The sequence below is a fragment of the Protopterus annectens genome, chromosome 2.part1 (genome assembly GCF_019279795.1).
Source record: "Protopterus annectens isolate FY-2018-M chromosome 2.part1, PAN1.0, whole genome shotgun sequence".
NCBI lineage: Eukaryota > Metazoa > Chordata > Ceratodontiformes > Protopteridae > Protopterus > Protopterus annectens.
In genome coordinates this window covers 727,293,605-727,308,762 of record NC_056729.1, presented here as the reverse complement: position 1 = coordinate 727,308,762, position 15,158 = coordinate 727,293,605, and positions in this window count along the sequence as shown.

The following is a 15,158-nucleotide window of genomic DNA, read 5'->3' as shown; positions in this document are numbered from 1 at the left end:
TCATCACTGGAAAAGGTGTGCCAACAGGTACCCTAGCTAAAGGTAAGAAATTGAAGGTGTATGCCGTGGATAACACAAAATTTTATTGTAGAAGTGCTTGCAACGTGTTTGCGCACTGGTGCGCACCCGTACATCCGAGTAAGACTGTGTTGCTGCGTGTGCGCCTGTGTGCATGCGTTTAAGCTGGAGTAAGCATGTCTAAGGTTGTTTAAAGTTGTGTAAGCATGTTTATGCCTGTGTGTGTGCATTTTAGCAAGAATAAGCAAGTTTTAGTCCATGTAGGCATGTGTGCACACGTGTGAGCTGGTGTGCGCGTGTTTGCGCTTGTGTGCACGGCGCTGCCCCCCTGAGGAAACAGAAAGTGAAAAGGAAGCACAACAAATAGTAGGAAGCTAACCAGGGAATATTAGCAGAGCTAGCAGGTGAAAACAATCAGAATCAGGCAATTACACAGGCAGTACACTAGCCCAGCCCAGCACTTAAACCTCAGCAAACAACTTTCCACTATGTTTTTCTCAGAGACACTGCAACACTGCAAGTAAGCTAATAAAAGTGAAAACTGAAAAAGCTTTACTGAGACAAAGAAATGTTAGGGGCTGCCATTGCTGTTATAAGGTGACATATTCAACATGCTGAGGGTGGTGACAATGTGAATGCTGCTGAGCAACCCACAGTGAGGAGACAGAGAAGAGTATACAGGCCCAGGGTAACCTACCAGGGGCTACATGAGCTGGAGATAGTGCAGCGCTATAGAGTGGACAGAGACCTCATGCAGCAAATTGTTGAGCTGTACAGGCCACGCCTCACACACAGAACCAACAGAGGGGAACCCATCCCAGTGGAAACCAAGGCATGTGTTGGCCTAAGAATACTAGCAACAGGTACCTTCCAGAGACCAACTGGTGATATGATGGGGATTTCACAGGCATCAGCATCCAGGGTACTGCACCAGTTCCTGAATGCCATGTCAGCACATGTCAGTGATCATGTATATTTCCCCAATTCCCATGAGGTATTGGCCAGCAATATGCATCTTTTCCAGCAAATAGCGGAATACCTTGAGGTAGTGGGTGCAATAGACTGCACGCACATATGCATCAAAGCACCAGCTGGTGAGCAGAGTAGGGTCTACTATAACCGCAAGTATTTCCCCTCCATCAACTGCCAGGTCGTGTGTGATGCCCAGGGCATAATAATGAATGTGTGTGCTGGCTGCCCGGGAAGCTACCATGATTCCCATATCTGGCATCTGACACAGCTGTACCAGACAATTGCCAATGGGGACATCCTTCATGGTCACCTAGTGGGGGATGTTGGATATGCACTCGAGCCGTGGCTGATGACACCCATCAGAAATGCACACACACCTGAACAGGAATGCCATAATGAGGCACACGCACAAACACGAAATGTAATCGAGCATGTGTTTGGGCTGCTCATGTCATGGTTCCGGTGCCTGGACATATCTGGTGGAGCCTTGCAGTACTCACCAACTACATGTACCCAAATAGTCATGGTATGTGCTATGCTACATAATATGATCCTGCAAAAACAGTTGCAACAGGAGCAGCATAGGGCCAGGCCAAACAGCCCCCCACCATTGCCAAGGCCATCACAGGCAGAGCGTGACTCGGAGGAAGAACAACCTTAGCCTGCCCCAGTAGGCAGAAGGAGGCATGCCCAGTATGCTTTGGCCTTGGCAAAGAGGCAACACATAGCATATATACTGGCTCAGTAGGAACCCTGGAAATGATACCTCTCTCTGACTCACACATATAGTAAAAGGGATGCCTAACTTGACACTACCTGTTAACAAACATGTATAGGGAGTGTAATATGTGCATCCAACATAGGCAGCCCTGCAGCACCACCTGAGGCATGATTGCCATGTGTTAAGCAATATAAAGCAGTGCTAAACAGCTTTTACCACTATTTAGTATATGTAAACAAAATTGCACACACTAAGTAGCACAACTTTGGGCAATGTTGAGCAATATTGGGCAGCATTCAGCAATGTTGGTTAACATTGAGCAATGTTGTGCAAGTTTGGTCAAAGTTGGGCATAGTTGAGCAAAAGCAGGTAAACATGGTCATATTTGCTTTACTGTTCCTTAAGCAGTCTAGTCTGCCCAGTATGAAATTATGAAGCAGTGACAGTCCTCGAACCTAGGATACTGTGTACTATAGTCATAGTACTGAACCACTAAACCATGACAGTATTTCAGTGGTCAGCCTCTATGAAGAAATGTTGATAAGTCTATGCAAAGTATATCATGGAAACCCTGCAGGCACAGCATAATCCCTGTCAAGTTATGACACAGAGGTGAGCCCTGCAGTAAGAATAGAACCTGATTTTCAGCACACATATAGTATAAATGTTAATATTGGTCATGTTCACACAATCAACAAATGTAGTGGACCTCAGACAGCAACATACTGAAAGGTCACACTGGGCATGTGCACACACTTGAATAAATGAGACAAATGTCAGGCAACAAAACACTGAAAGGATGAACTGGGCATGCTCACACACTTAGGCCATGTCTGAGTACAGCAGTGGGCCACACATATCCGGCAGTTGCATGTGTTAACCCAGGAACCTCTCACTGTTCACCAGTCCACCTTGTGCACACAGTTATATGACAACAGACACGTATATAATATAGTGGAACCCTGTCATAATCAAATATGTTCTGCAGATACTTAGGTTGTTCATAGAAAGTGGGAAAGCAAAGAAGAAACAAAACCTGCAATCAGCATCATCAATAAACAATGTGCATCCCGAACATTATCATAGATTCAGAGTTTGATACTAGGCTATCTGCCATAGGGCATGTATAAGCCTAGCCAAAGTGTGTTTGGCTTTCACAACCCTGTTAGATTAGTAGACTGTGCCTGTGAATAGTAGGTCACACAAGATATCCCATTTACGTTTAGTTTATTGTGCCTCTGTCTAGCAGGGACCCAGAAGATATCCCAGGGGTAAACATACGATCACCCATCCACTTGTCAAGATGTCTCCTGTAGGTGGTCAGTGGGGGGCTCTGCGTATGCGGCACTGGGATCTCATTCCAGAGTAAGTGGAGGCTCTGGGATAGGAATCTGTCCCTCCAGCATGTCCTATTAATATCTGTGCTGAGGTTTACGTCCCTGGAGTGTGTATCTCTAAGGGATTCGGATATCCTGAGGTGAAGCATGTCCATTAATTCTGGATTGGACATGGCTTTAAACAACAGGCACAGATCGTATCCGAGTAGGCGGTAAGCAACTGCGTAGAGCTGGAGTTACTTTAGCCAAACTGCGCAGGGCATCTGTGTGAGTCCCTAGATCTACTTGGTGAGGTGCTTTTGTGGCCATTACAGTTGCTGCAGGTGTCGGGTAAGGTACATCCAAAATGGGGCATTGTATCCAAGCATGGGCCTGATGAGTATAGGGGCACAATGACCTCACTTGATCTAGATGTGAAACCTTATGGGATAAGGTGGGCTATATAGAAGGTCTGTCTAACCACATTGGCAACGTGATTGTCAAAGGCGAGAGTACTAACTACTCGTGTCCCCAAATCCCTAATAACACCTACCGTACGTAATGGATTACCACCTATGTGGTAATGTGTGGGCACATTGTTATTCCCAAAGGGGATGACTATGCATCTAATGGCATTTGGCTGTAGGCCATGGCTCTGGCACCAGTTATCCATCTCTGTGAGACCCTTTTTGAGGATGCTTGTGCCAGCTGGAGAGTTGATTATGGCACCCAGTTTGCAGTCATCTACGAACATGGTCAGCCATATTCCTCCTGTGGTAGCCTGTACATCAGAGAAATATATACTGAACAAGAGAGGTCCCAGGACTGAGCCTTGTGAGATGCCATGTGTAACTGGTGCATAGTCAGGCCACAAAAAAACAGTGTACAGAGGTAACAGACCACCAATAAATATCCAGAAAAAGTCCAAAGCAGCTTTATTGTAACAAAGGCAAATTAACAGAGGCAAATTCCAAAATAAAATACGTTTTCGTCAACACTGTGACTTCCTCAGATACAATCAAAGAATGAAATCCAGGAGATTTTATACATGAAATTGATTCCAATCTTTCAATTATCATTCATTAATAAGGTGGTTTTAAAGAAACAATAACCCACATAAAAATATACATAAATTACTGTTTTCCATTGTTAAAACCCTGGAATATTGAGAAATAATTAATACAATATATAAGCCATAAAATATTAAATTAAATTAAAATGGGATATTATGTGCTTTAAAAATATAAATAAAATTTGTTATGGAGTCTTTTTATATACAACAGGCTTTTAACTTTAACAAAGGTTTGATTGATATATACTCATTTAAGCCTGGCTCCCTGTAAGACTCCAGTAAGATCTGCCAGTAGGTTTCTATGTGTTCTAATTTGATTTCCCAGGGTCCACCTCTGTGATCCTTAACTACAGTTTCCAGTACAAAAAACTTGTACTTGGCTGTGGGGCATATCGTAAGATATCTATAAAGGGCACTCTTCAAATTGTGTTTTTGTATCTCGTATGTATGCTCATATATCCTTCTTTTAAGTGCACGTTCCGTTTTGCCCACGTAGAAACCGGGGCATGTCAAACAAATAGCCAAGTAAACCACCCCCTGACTGTTGCAGTTGGAAAACCTGGTGGACCTGATAAGTTTATTACTAGCTACAAGGAAAAGTTCTTCATGATGTACTACGTATTGGCATTGCATGCAAGAACCACATCTATAAGTACCTGTGCATTTGTTGGAATTGTTATATAACTGAGGGTTCTGTTCCAACAGGTTTTTTATATTTCTACCCCTTTTATATACAGTCCTAACCTTTTTGTTACTGAGATTTTCCAAATCTGTAATGTCTCTAAAATTGTCCCATTCATTTTGTATGATATTCCTGATGGCTCCCGAACTGGCACTATACACGGTGATGAAGGCTTTGTTGAAATCAAATATAGGTTCAGTAGTATCAATGATACTAGATATATCCCCTGAACCCAAAAGAGGCTTGTACTGACCACTTCTGCCTAAGTCCACTTCTTCCCTGATATGGGAAATGAATTCATAAGGGTAGCCCCTTTCTTGAAACATCTGGAGTAACTTGTAACAAGTCACAGTGTTGACGAAAACGTATTTTATTTTGGAATTTGCCTCCGTTAATTTGCCTTTGTTACAATAAAGCTGCTTTGGACTTTTTCTGGATATTTATTGGTGGTCTGTTACCTCCGTACACTGTTTTTTTGTGGCTTGTTCGTTTTACCAGTGTTTGGCTTTCTTTCTGTTTATTTGGTGTATAGTCAGACATGACACCTGCAATACTGACCATGTGGGTGCTATCCCTGATCCAGTTAACAATCCATCTTGTGACATATGTGTCGATATCGAAGCTGGTGAGCTTATGTATAATGCCCAAGTGGGGTATTGTGTTGAAGCGTTTTGTGAGGTCCAGGTAGGCTGTGTGGGCAACCATCTCTATGTCTATGGACCTGGTAACTGTTTAAAGAAGGCAAACAGGTTCAAGAGGCAAGATCTGCCCACAACAAAGCCAAATTGTGTAGGATCCAGTGTCTGTAGGTTCCCGATGTCTATGTGCATGAGTTCCATGATGATACGCTCCATAGCTTAGCAGACCAGGCTAGTTAGGCTTATAGTGTGATATTGTCTGGGGTCCATTGTGGCACCACCTCTGTGGAGCGGGACCACTGTTGCTGTATGCCATTCCTTGGGTACATATCCTGTAGTAACTCTGATATTGAACAGTGACTTAATGTGAGGGTTATGTTCATCATGAAGCTCGTGTAAGACGCAGGCTGGGACACCGTCTGGTCCCATTGATGCTGTGTTGTCTACTGTGATGTCAGGGAGACTACACTCTGTTGGGATGGACATTTGCTCTTTAGGGGGATGTGGGGAGACATTTGCACTGAACCTGTTTGCCAGGATGTTGGCAATGTCTGTGGATTCAGTGTATGTTTTGTCATTATGCAGTAACTCACAGCATATCTGGGAGTTTCCATCCAGGTTCCTGACATAACTAAAGAAGGCCTTGTGATTGTCGTTAGTGTCAGGTGCAAGTTTCCATTAGAAAAGGGCCTTAGATGAATTCATGAGTGATCGTAGCTTTTTGCTAGTACTGATCAGAGATGCCTTCCCTTTTTGGGATTGTGCTCTATCATCTAGTAGCCTCCTCCTTTCATTGTATAACTTATTAATGGCCAGGGTCCACCAGGCAGGTCCTCTGCCTTTGGAGGAGTGAGTCTTGTTGTTATTTGGGAAAGCATGATCCATGCATTCTAGTAGGTGTCCATAGAATGTGTTTGTAAAGGATTCAGTGGACTGAGCCGTATTTACCACTGTCCCAGGGTCTTTGAAAGATACCACCTTGGTTTGGAGAAGTGTGACATTTGCTTTTGAGAAGTTCTTCACCGAGATTACCTAGGATGGGGGTGGGGATGGGATATGGATGTCCAGTGAGATAAATGTCTGGTCTGACCTTACCAATGAGGGGTATACCTCTGGTGTGGAACATAGAGTCCCCGTGTTGGTGATGATCAGGTCCAATATGTTTTCCCCTCCTGTGGGTGTGGTGACCAGTTGTGCATTTGAGTTTATAAATTCTAGCAACTGTTGGGCGAGGGTGTTGGGGCTTGAGTAGTATTCCCTGTCAATGTTTGGGTAGTTGAAGTCACCCAATATAATGGTGTTTGGAGAAACCTTCATATTCTCCAGTATTCCCAGGAATACCGAGTGGTGTTCCTGATTTCGGGAGGGTGGTCTGTAGCAGGCTACAAACTGAAAGGCAGTTTTGCCCACTGTTAGTTGCACATGTATGGTCTCCAATGCTTCGTGCAGTGCTACTAACCTGGAGGTGTGTGTATCTGTGATGTATATGGATACTCCCCCTATTTTTGTTGGCCGGTCTGAGTCTTGTGGCTGAAAAGCATGGTATGAAGTATAACCTGGTAGTGCTGGTGTGCTTTCGGGAGCCTGAACCAGGTGTCTGTTACTGCACAGATATCAACATTCCCCATACTGAGGAGAGTCCTGAGTGCATGCATTTTGAGGGTTACACATCTGGTGTTGAGCAGCATTACCCTTAGTTTCTTTTACCTAGTAACGTCTATGGAGGTGGGTTTGTCTTTTGAGCCTCACTTAAAAAAGCCACTATGGGGGTGGCAAGAACCTTAGCCAGTATTTGAAAGTCTAGGGGTGACAGGTGCAAGCCGTCCATAGCGAAGCTACGTGGCATGTCGAGCATGTCATCCCAGGCTGACAGACACTGGATCCCCTTTGAATGACACGAATATGTTAGCCAACTGTTAAAAGTGATCAGTTTGTCTGTATACTGTGACATCATTCTTGGTGAGGGTAAGATGCTGCACAAGGTCAGGGTCATACTGGCCTGGACTACATGATCAGAGAACTCCTCTATGTCTCTTGTCATGCAGTCCAGGGAGGAACGTTTGAGGTTGTTTACAGCAGCATGGTCAATGATGGAGCCATATTTGTACTTGCTTTGGAGTGACCTGAGTGCGGGATACTGGCACCTGACAGACAGCTCAAAGTGACCTTCTCCTTATTCAGCCTGGTGAGTGAGACGTCAGTGTGTCTGACAATAAGAGTCATCTATTACAACTGTATTAGGTGTGTTGTTTAGCCCTAAGGGTAGTGACTGTGTGGCACACTGACTTTGTGAACTATGTGATATGTGGGTATTGTTGTGGGATAGCAGTTGTTTGGGTGTCTGCTTTGCAGGTCTCTGCTGCTTAGGCAGAGTTTATTTAGAGCCTCCAAGTATGCTTTTGTGTGGTAATATATTTTGTTTGCTGTTGCTATAGGTCTATGTGAGACTGGATTTGTGGTGTGTGTGTGGTTACCTTCACCACCTGATAGACTGTGCCAGTCATGGGTCGAGAGAGCTCAGCCTCCTGTTTGTCTATATAGTTGCATCTCTCACTTATATCTAAGTTTGTTGGGAGGAGGAGAGGATTGTCTGTGTACATAAGGCAGTTGTAACATTGCATCAAAATTCCAATAGTCACCAGCTGGACTGGAGAGTACACACGAAACCGACCTTTGGACATGCCAGGATATTATGATGACATACTCAGTTGACTGATCACAAAGGATCAGTAGGGTGTTAAGTGTGTAAAAGAGTATAACAGGGGTTTAGTGGTCAGGTTTGTCAGTGCTTTGGAAAGATTATCTGCGAAGGAGTCCAGACAGAACCATGATACCTCCTTCAGCTATGTCATAAATAGCAATGTACACTCATATATGTCCTGAGTCAGGGCCAACTGTACCTGACTGACAATGCCGACATCCTGTCAGACAGGCCCATATATACATACCCACCTCTCACTGACAAAAGGCCCTATCATCATACCAGGAGATATCACATGTAGAATGGGTAAACAGCTCCTCCCAAAGCCAAAAACATGGCATCAATTGGATTACATTGTGCCCCTATATGTGTCATAAGTGAACTGCAGAACAAACAGACCCTGCACCTGAACAGTCTGTTGAGCCTCACCCTCTCTACAGGATCTGAAACTGTTGAATGTGTTACAGCAACATATGGCACACCCCACAAGTGTTGGTGCACAACAGGCCATGGGAACTATAATCCTATAAGCTTATGAAGTCTGAACTGCAAGGCCATGGAGTCCATCATGATTGAAGTTATAAACAGAGCTATTGGAAGCCAACAAACACACAACCCTACCAACTGTGGTATGTTCATGGGCAGATCATGGTTCCCAAACCTGCTAGACTGTTTGCAAGGCAGCCACCCAGGACATACATCACTGAAAGGAGCTACACACATCCCACATAGACTTTGAATAGCCCTTTATCAACATCCCAGACACATGTCATATCCACAAAATCAACAATCTGTGCATAAATATGTATTGTCATATGAAGGAATGACAATTTGTCCACAGATAGATCACACAAGCTAAGAATTGTGGAGTTCTGTTCAAGCTGTTAACACCTGCTGACCCCCATGATTCATTCCTGGATTGAATAAAACAAAGTGCACACACATTACCATGTCCAGTCTGATGATGTCAGCATCCTACAAATATAGCAGGAGGAAAAAAAAAAGCACCCAGTAAAGAATATAGTACATCGTGTTAATGCATATCTCTCTAATATCGTAACATAGTTAGGTAGGGGTTTGAATCCCCCAATTGCTGGGGGTGTGTGTGTTTGAGATTTCCTTTGAGAGAAGTGACCTTTTTGGAGACTGAAAACACATTAAAATAGGTAAACTCCTCTTTGGCAAGTCTGATGATGTCAGTATTCCACAAATACAGCAGTGGAAATGCAAACTCCCAAAAAAGCATATAGTGTGTAGTGTTAATGTGTATCTCTTTAGTATCATAACCTAGTTAGGTAGTAGTTTGAATCCTGCAAATGCTGAGTGTGTGTGATTTCCTTTGAGAGGAGTGGCCTTTTTGGAGACTGTGAAGACACGGTAAAATAGGTAAATTCCTCTTTGGCAAGTCTGATGATGTCAGTATCCCACAAATACAGCAGTGGAAATGAAAACTCCTCGTAAAGCATATAGCTCATCGTGTTAATGCGTATTTCTTTAGTATCACAACATAGTTAGATAGGGGTTTGAATCCTGCAATTGCTGGGTGGGTGGGTGGGTGGGTGGGTGGGGGTGTGATTTCTTTTAGGTGAGGGCCTTTGGAGAATGTGAAAAACACATTAAAATAGGTAAATTCCTCTTTGGCAAGACCACGATGCTTCATATCCCTACATAGGCAGCAGTGGAATGGAAACCCAAATATGGCATGAAGTGGATTTCTTTATGACTGCATCATGGAAGTTAGGTAGGGGTTTGAATCTTGCACTGCTGAGAGGCGTGACTCTCTTTGAGAGGAGTGGCCTTTTTGGAGACTGTGAAAACACATTAAAATAGGTAAATTCCTCTTTGGCAAGTCTGATGATGTCAGTATCCCACAAATACAGCAGTGGAAATGAAAACTCCAAATACAGCATATAGCGTATTTCTTTAGTATCATAACATAGTTAGGTAGGGGTTTGAATCTTGCAATTGCTGAGTGTGTGTGACTTCTTTTGAGAGGAGTGGCCTTTTTGGAGACTGTGAAAACACATTAAAATAGGTAAATTCCTCTTTGGCAAGTCTGATGATGTCAGTATCCCACAAATACAGCAGTGGAAATGAAAACTCCAAATACAGCATATAGCGTATTTCTTTAGTATCATAACATAGTTAGGTAGGGGTTTGAATACTGCAGTTGCTGAGTGTGTGTGATTTCTTTTGAGAGGAGTGGCCTTTTTGGAGACTGTGAAAACACATTAAAATAGGTAAATTCCTCTTTGGCAAGTCTGATGATGTCAGTATCCCACAAATACAGCAGTGGAAATGAAAACTCCAAATACAGCATATAGCGTATTTCTTTAGTATCATAACATAGGTAGGGGTTTGAATACTGCAGTTGCTGAGTGTGTGATTTCTTTTGAGAGGAGGCCTTTTTTAATGTGGAAACACATTAAAATAGGTAAATTCCTTTATGTCTCATTTACGTCGTAGTATCCTGCAGCAGTGGAAATGAGTTCCAAATACAAAGCATATGTATTTCTTTAGTATCATAACATAGTTAGGTAGGGGTTTGAATACTGCAGTTGCTGAGTGTGTGATTTCTTTTGAGAGGAGTGGCCTTTTGGAGACTGTGAAAACACATTAAAATAGGTAAATTCCTCTTTGGCAAGTCTGATGATGTCAGTATCCCACAAATACAGCAGTGGAAATAAAAACTCCCTGTAAAGCATATAGCGCGTCGTGTTTAGCAGCATCATAAACATACAGTTAGGTAGGGTTTGAATACCGCAGCTGCTTTTGAGTGCATTCTTGAGAGGAGTGGCCTTGGAGACTGTGAAAACACATTAAAATAAAATCTCGGTGTTCTATGGTCAGACCTACAAATACAGTGGAAACGAGTTAATGCATATTTCTCTAGTATCATAGCATAGTTAGATAGGGGTTTAAATCCTGCAATTGCTGATTGTGTGATTTCCTTTGAGAGAAGTGGCCTTTTTGGAGACTGTGAAAACACATTAAAAGAGGTAAATTCCTCTTTGGCAAGTCTGATGATGTCAGTATCCCACAAATACAGCAGTGGAAATGAAAACTCCCTGTAAAGCATATAGTGTGTCGTGTTAATGTGTATGTCTCTAGTATCATAACATAATTAGATAGGGGTTTAAATCCTGCAATTGCTGAGTGTGTGTGTGACACTGTTGATCAATGTGTTGTGGGTTTTGCTTTTACTACGGTATGACATATCAGTAAAACAACAGTATGTGCATTGCACACTTCAGGTATCTGTGTGACAAATACACATATGTACATGTGACCTCAATTGGTAACTGTGTGGCAAAGACATATATGTACATGTGGCCTCAATCACTTCATAGGTGTGAAGCCTGCTTTCTACACGAATACATCTGTTACCATTGACAGTTGGTGCTGCTGCTTCAGACCGTGGGTCACATATGTATGTAGGTAACAAGGGCAGCCTCTGTAGTGATCTGGGCCCTAGGTCATCTGTGTTGCAATAATAATAATACGTTTACATACACACACACACACATGTTGACAGTTTCTATAGAATAGTGTGAGTGAGGGTTCATGCCTGGGGCATATTTCAGACATGTTCAAACACAACACAGTCTGTCAATAATGGGCATTCATTATAGGTGTACAACATCTCCGTGGATATGCATACAGACCCCTTATTGCTTATGTGATACACTGAGGGACATCAACATACCTTTGGGAATGTGAATATCAAAGGACAGATGACATCACATGTGGCTGTATGTACGCATCGGTACCCCTGCTACATGTTGTGGGCTACTACCAATGTGGTACTGTCAGGATACTATGTATAGTAAATGTGGATGACTATGCTATAGTTGGCTTATAGTTTCACAGCATGGGTTGGTCAACAGGTATCTGTCTGTATGATACCTTTGTGGAGGATAAGTGTCTAATCCGAAGAATGCATTGTAGGCCACTGTATGCATTACCAGATGTGGACGAACATATCCCTAGTGTGTCTGCTTGTACCTAGGATGGCCACATGCCAAATAGGAGTGGTCACGGGAATGTGTGGCGGTCAATACCACTGGTAACTGGTATAGTATAGTACTGGAAGGATTCAAATGCTACTGTGTATTCTACAGCTGTATGTCAGTTGTCAAGACATCATCTAACGATTGGTTAAAATCAGGCTGTTGAGGTTATGTACACTACCAGAATGCAAACCAATGACTGATATTAACAGTATCACCCACAGCATAGTGTCAAACCATGTCATACACACATGTGTACCCAAGTTGTAACATATGTGTAGTAAAATGCATACTGGCCACCAATAGGAAATATGAAGTGTTAACACTGTGTAATACAGGGCATGTCACCCTTCCCATGTGTCCACCATACATGTACATGCAGACAGTGCACCTCCACCATGTTCACAAATGTACACCTGCAAATCTGTACTGCACACATCACACATGTACCGTCCACTCACCAACACATGCTGCCAGTACCACACACATCAGCCAAGTGGCACATGGGCGGACAATCCATGTTTGGAATTAACACTGGTGTAAACAATACTACATTGATAATCATAGCTTTGATGCATCATGCCTGCTCAGATATACCTACAAGGATATCATTACACTTTACTGTTGACAACATGCTAACATTGCTACACTGCTATTAGGTCACCCTGTGCATCAGCACCATGTTAGCCTGTTATTGCATCAATGTCACAGATGACAGGAGGTGACACATTTTCATCATATGCACAGGGTGTGTTATTAGTTTGCCAGAGCCCAACAATGACCCATCCAATCAACATGTATGTGAGTGTGTGTGTGTGTGTGTGTGTGTGTGTGTGTGTGTGTGTGTGTGTGTGTGTGTGTGAGGGACAACAGTACAGTATGGGTCAGTGTTGATGTAATGTGTGTGTGTATGTGTTAGCCCTAGGTGTTGGGTTTATGTGTGTGTGTGTCTGCATGCACACAGTTCCCCCTTGTGGCTGCCAAATACGGGAGGTTTTGGGACAGCCACAGACTGTACCTGCCAGGCTGTACAGATCACTGTCTCTGGCTACAGACACAGTACCTGTGCCTGGCAGGGGTGACACGGACAGTATCGGGTACTAAGCCAGACTGGGTACTATCATCAGAGGCAGAGGGATGTCGACTGGACCCATGTTCCTGCTGGGACTGGCCAGAGCCACATGCACGTGGTCGTCTGGATGGCCTACCAACAGCCCAGCCCCAACATTGCTGGGGCTGATACTGCCTGAAGCGGCGGGACTTGTGTCGTCCGCCATGACTGCCAGCTGATGATGTTTGGCATACATCCATGTCGACGTCTCAGCCGTCCTGCACTGTCCTGGCACATGGACATTGGCATTGCGGAGGGCATCTAGTGTCTCCCCCAATGTCTATCAATGACCTTGGTGTAATTAGGGATGGCACCGGCAGGTCACCGGATACTGTCATTGATAGCGGTGTTATGAGCCCCTCTGCGCCCTTAGTCCCTGCCTGGTGTACCGTTCCATACGTGCCTGTGCCTGCATTACAGCCTGAACATACCTGAGGTTGTGAGACCTGTGGGGCACGCCTGCCAGGGCATTATGACCAGCAGTGCTCCCACAAGAACCCCTGGACATATGCCTATGTGGTACCATTCCAGGTGTCTGGGCATGGCTGCTGTGTGGGGTTGCATGTGCCATAGATACCACACTATCCTGGTCAATGCCTACTGTATGCTGTTCCTCAGCTAAGGCCATTGGTGTTGAGGGATGTATTGGCAGTATGTATGTGTGCATAGATGGGGTGGAAAGCTGTGTACTGTCGATTGGCGGACCAACAACAGACCTTGTCAAACCTGCCTGTGCCACAACACATGTATCATCATGTCCACTATTTGTGACAGTGACTTCAGGTTCCCTGCTGCACTCATCCAACAATACCTCAGCACCTGTGAGAGGGAGACAGGAAACACACTTTACCATCTGTACAGGATGTTAGCACACATGCACACATGCACACATGAACACATGAACACATGCACACATGAACACATGCACACATGCACACATGCACACATGAACACATGAGCACATGAACACATGAACACGCATTACATGCACATGCACACATGGACACATGCACATGCACACATGCTGCACACATGCACACATGCACATGAACACATGAACACATACACATGAACACATGCACACATGCACACAAATACACTACTCAGTCAAGTTGACACACACACACACACACACACACACACACACACACACACACGCACACACACACCAACAGCAATATGGAACATATTCATTAGTGGTTGATGGTGGAGTACAGTATCACAAGTCAAAGAGTCATATCACACATGTCAGCATGCAGGATGTGTTGCTCAACAGCATGCAGTGCGAATGTAGAGAGTCCTTGTTGATAACAGTATGCATGTTGTTGATGCATGTGTGTTGTTCAATGATTGGCCTCACCCTGGAACACAATGTGTACATGGACACAACATTGCAGTGCAAGGCTGAAACACTTCCCAATGTCCTGTGCACCATCACTCATAGGTATACATACCATGGCCAGATGCACACAACTGTCAGATGTATAGCAATGAATGCTAAGGGTAGTACTGTAGTTACTGTAACTGGATGTAGTGTAGTACCATGAGCCATCATCAGGCAGCATCATGTGGTCACTGAAGGCCACTAATGTATGTCACACTTTCAACTATCTTGCTGTACCTGACCTGCACCACTTTGGCTACATTAACCATTTCACAGCCAGTTGTTACATGGGTATGTAAGGTGTTCAATAGGGAGCATTGCCTAACATGACTGTGCTGTGTGTTGAAGCATGTCACACCGCCCCATGATAGGCCTCTACCCTTCAGGTATAGTATGTGTGCTGTGTTGATGACATTTGGGATACTGGATCATGACCTTACAGCAGGTGTCTACATACCATGTGTATCCGCATTAACACTTACTGCATATGACAAAGTGGTGTATGTTGTGTGCATGTGTATTGAGCTCCTGCC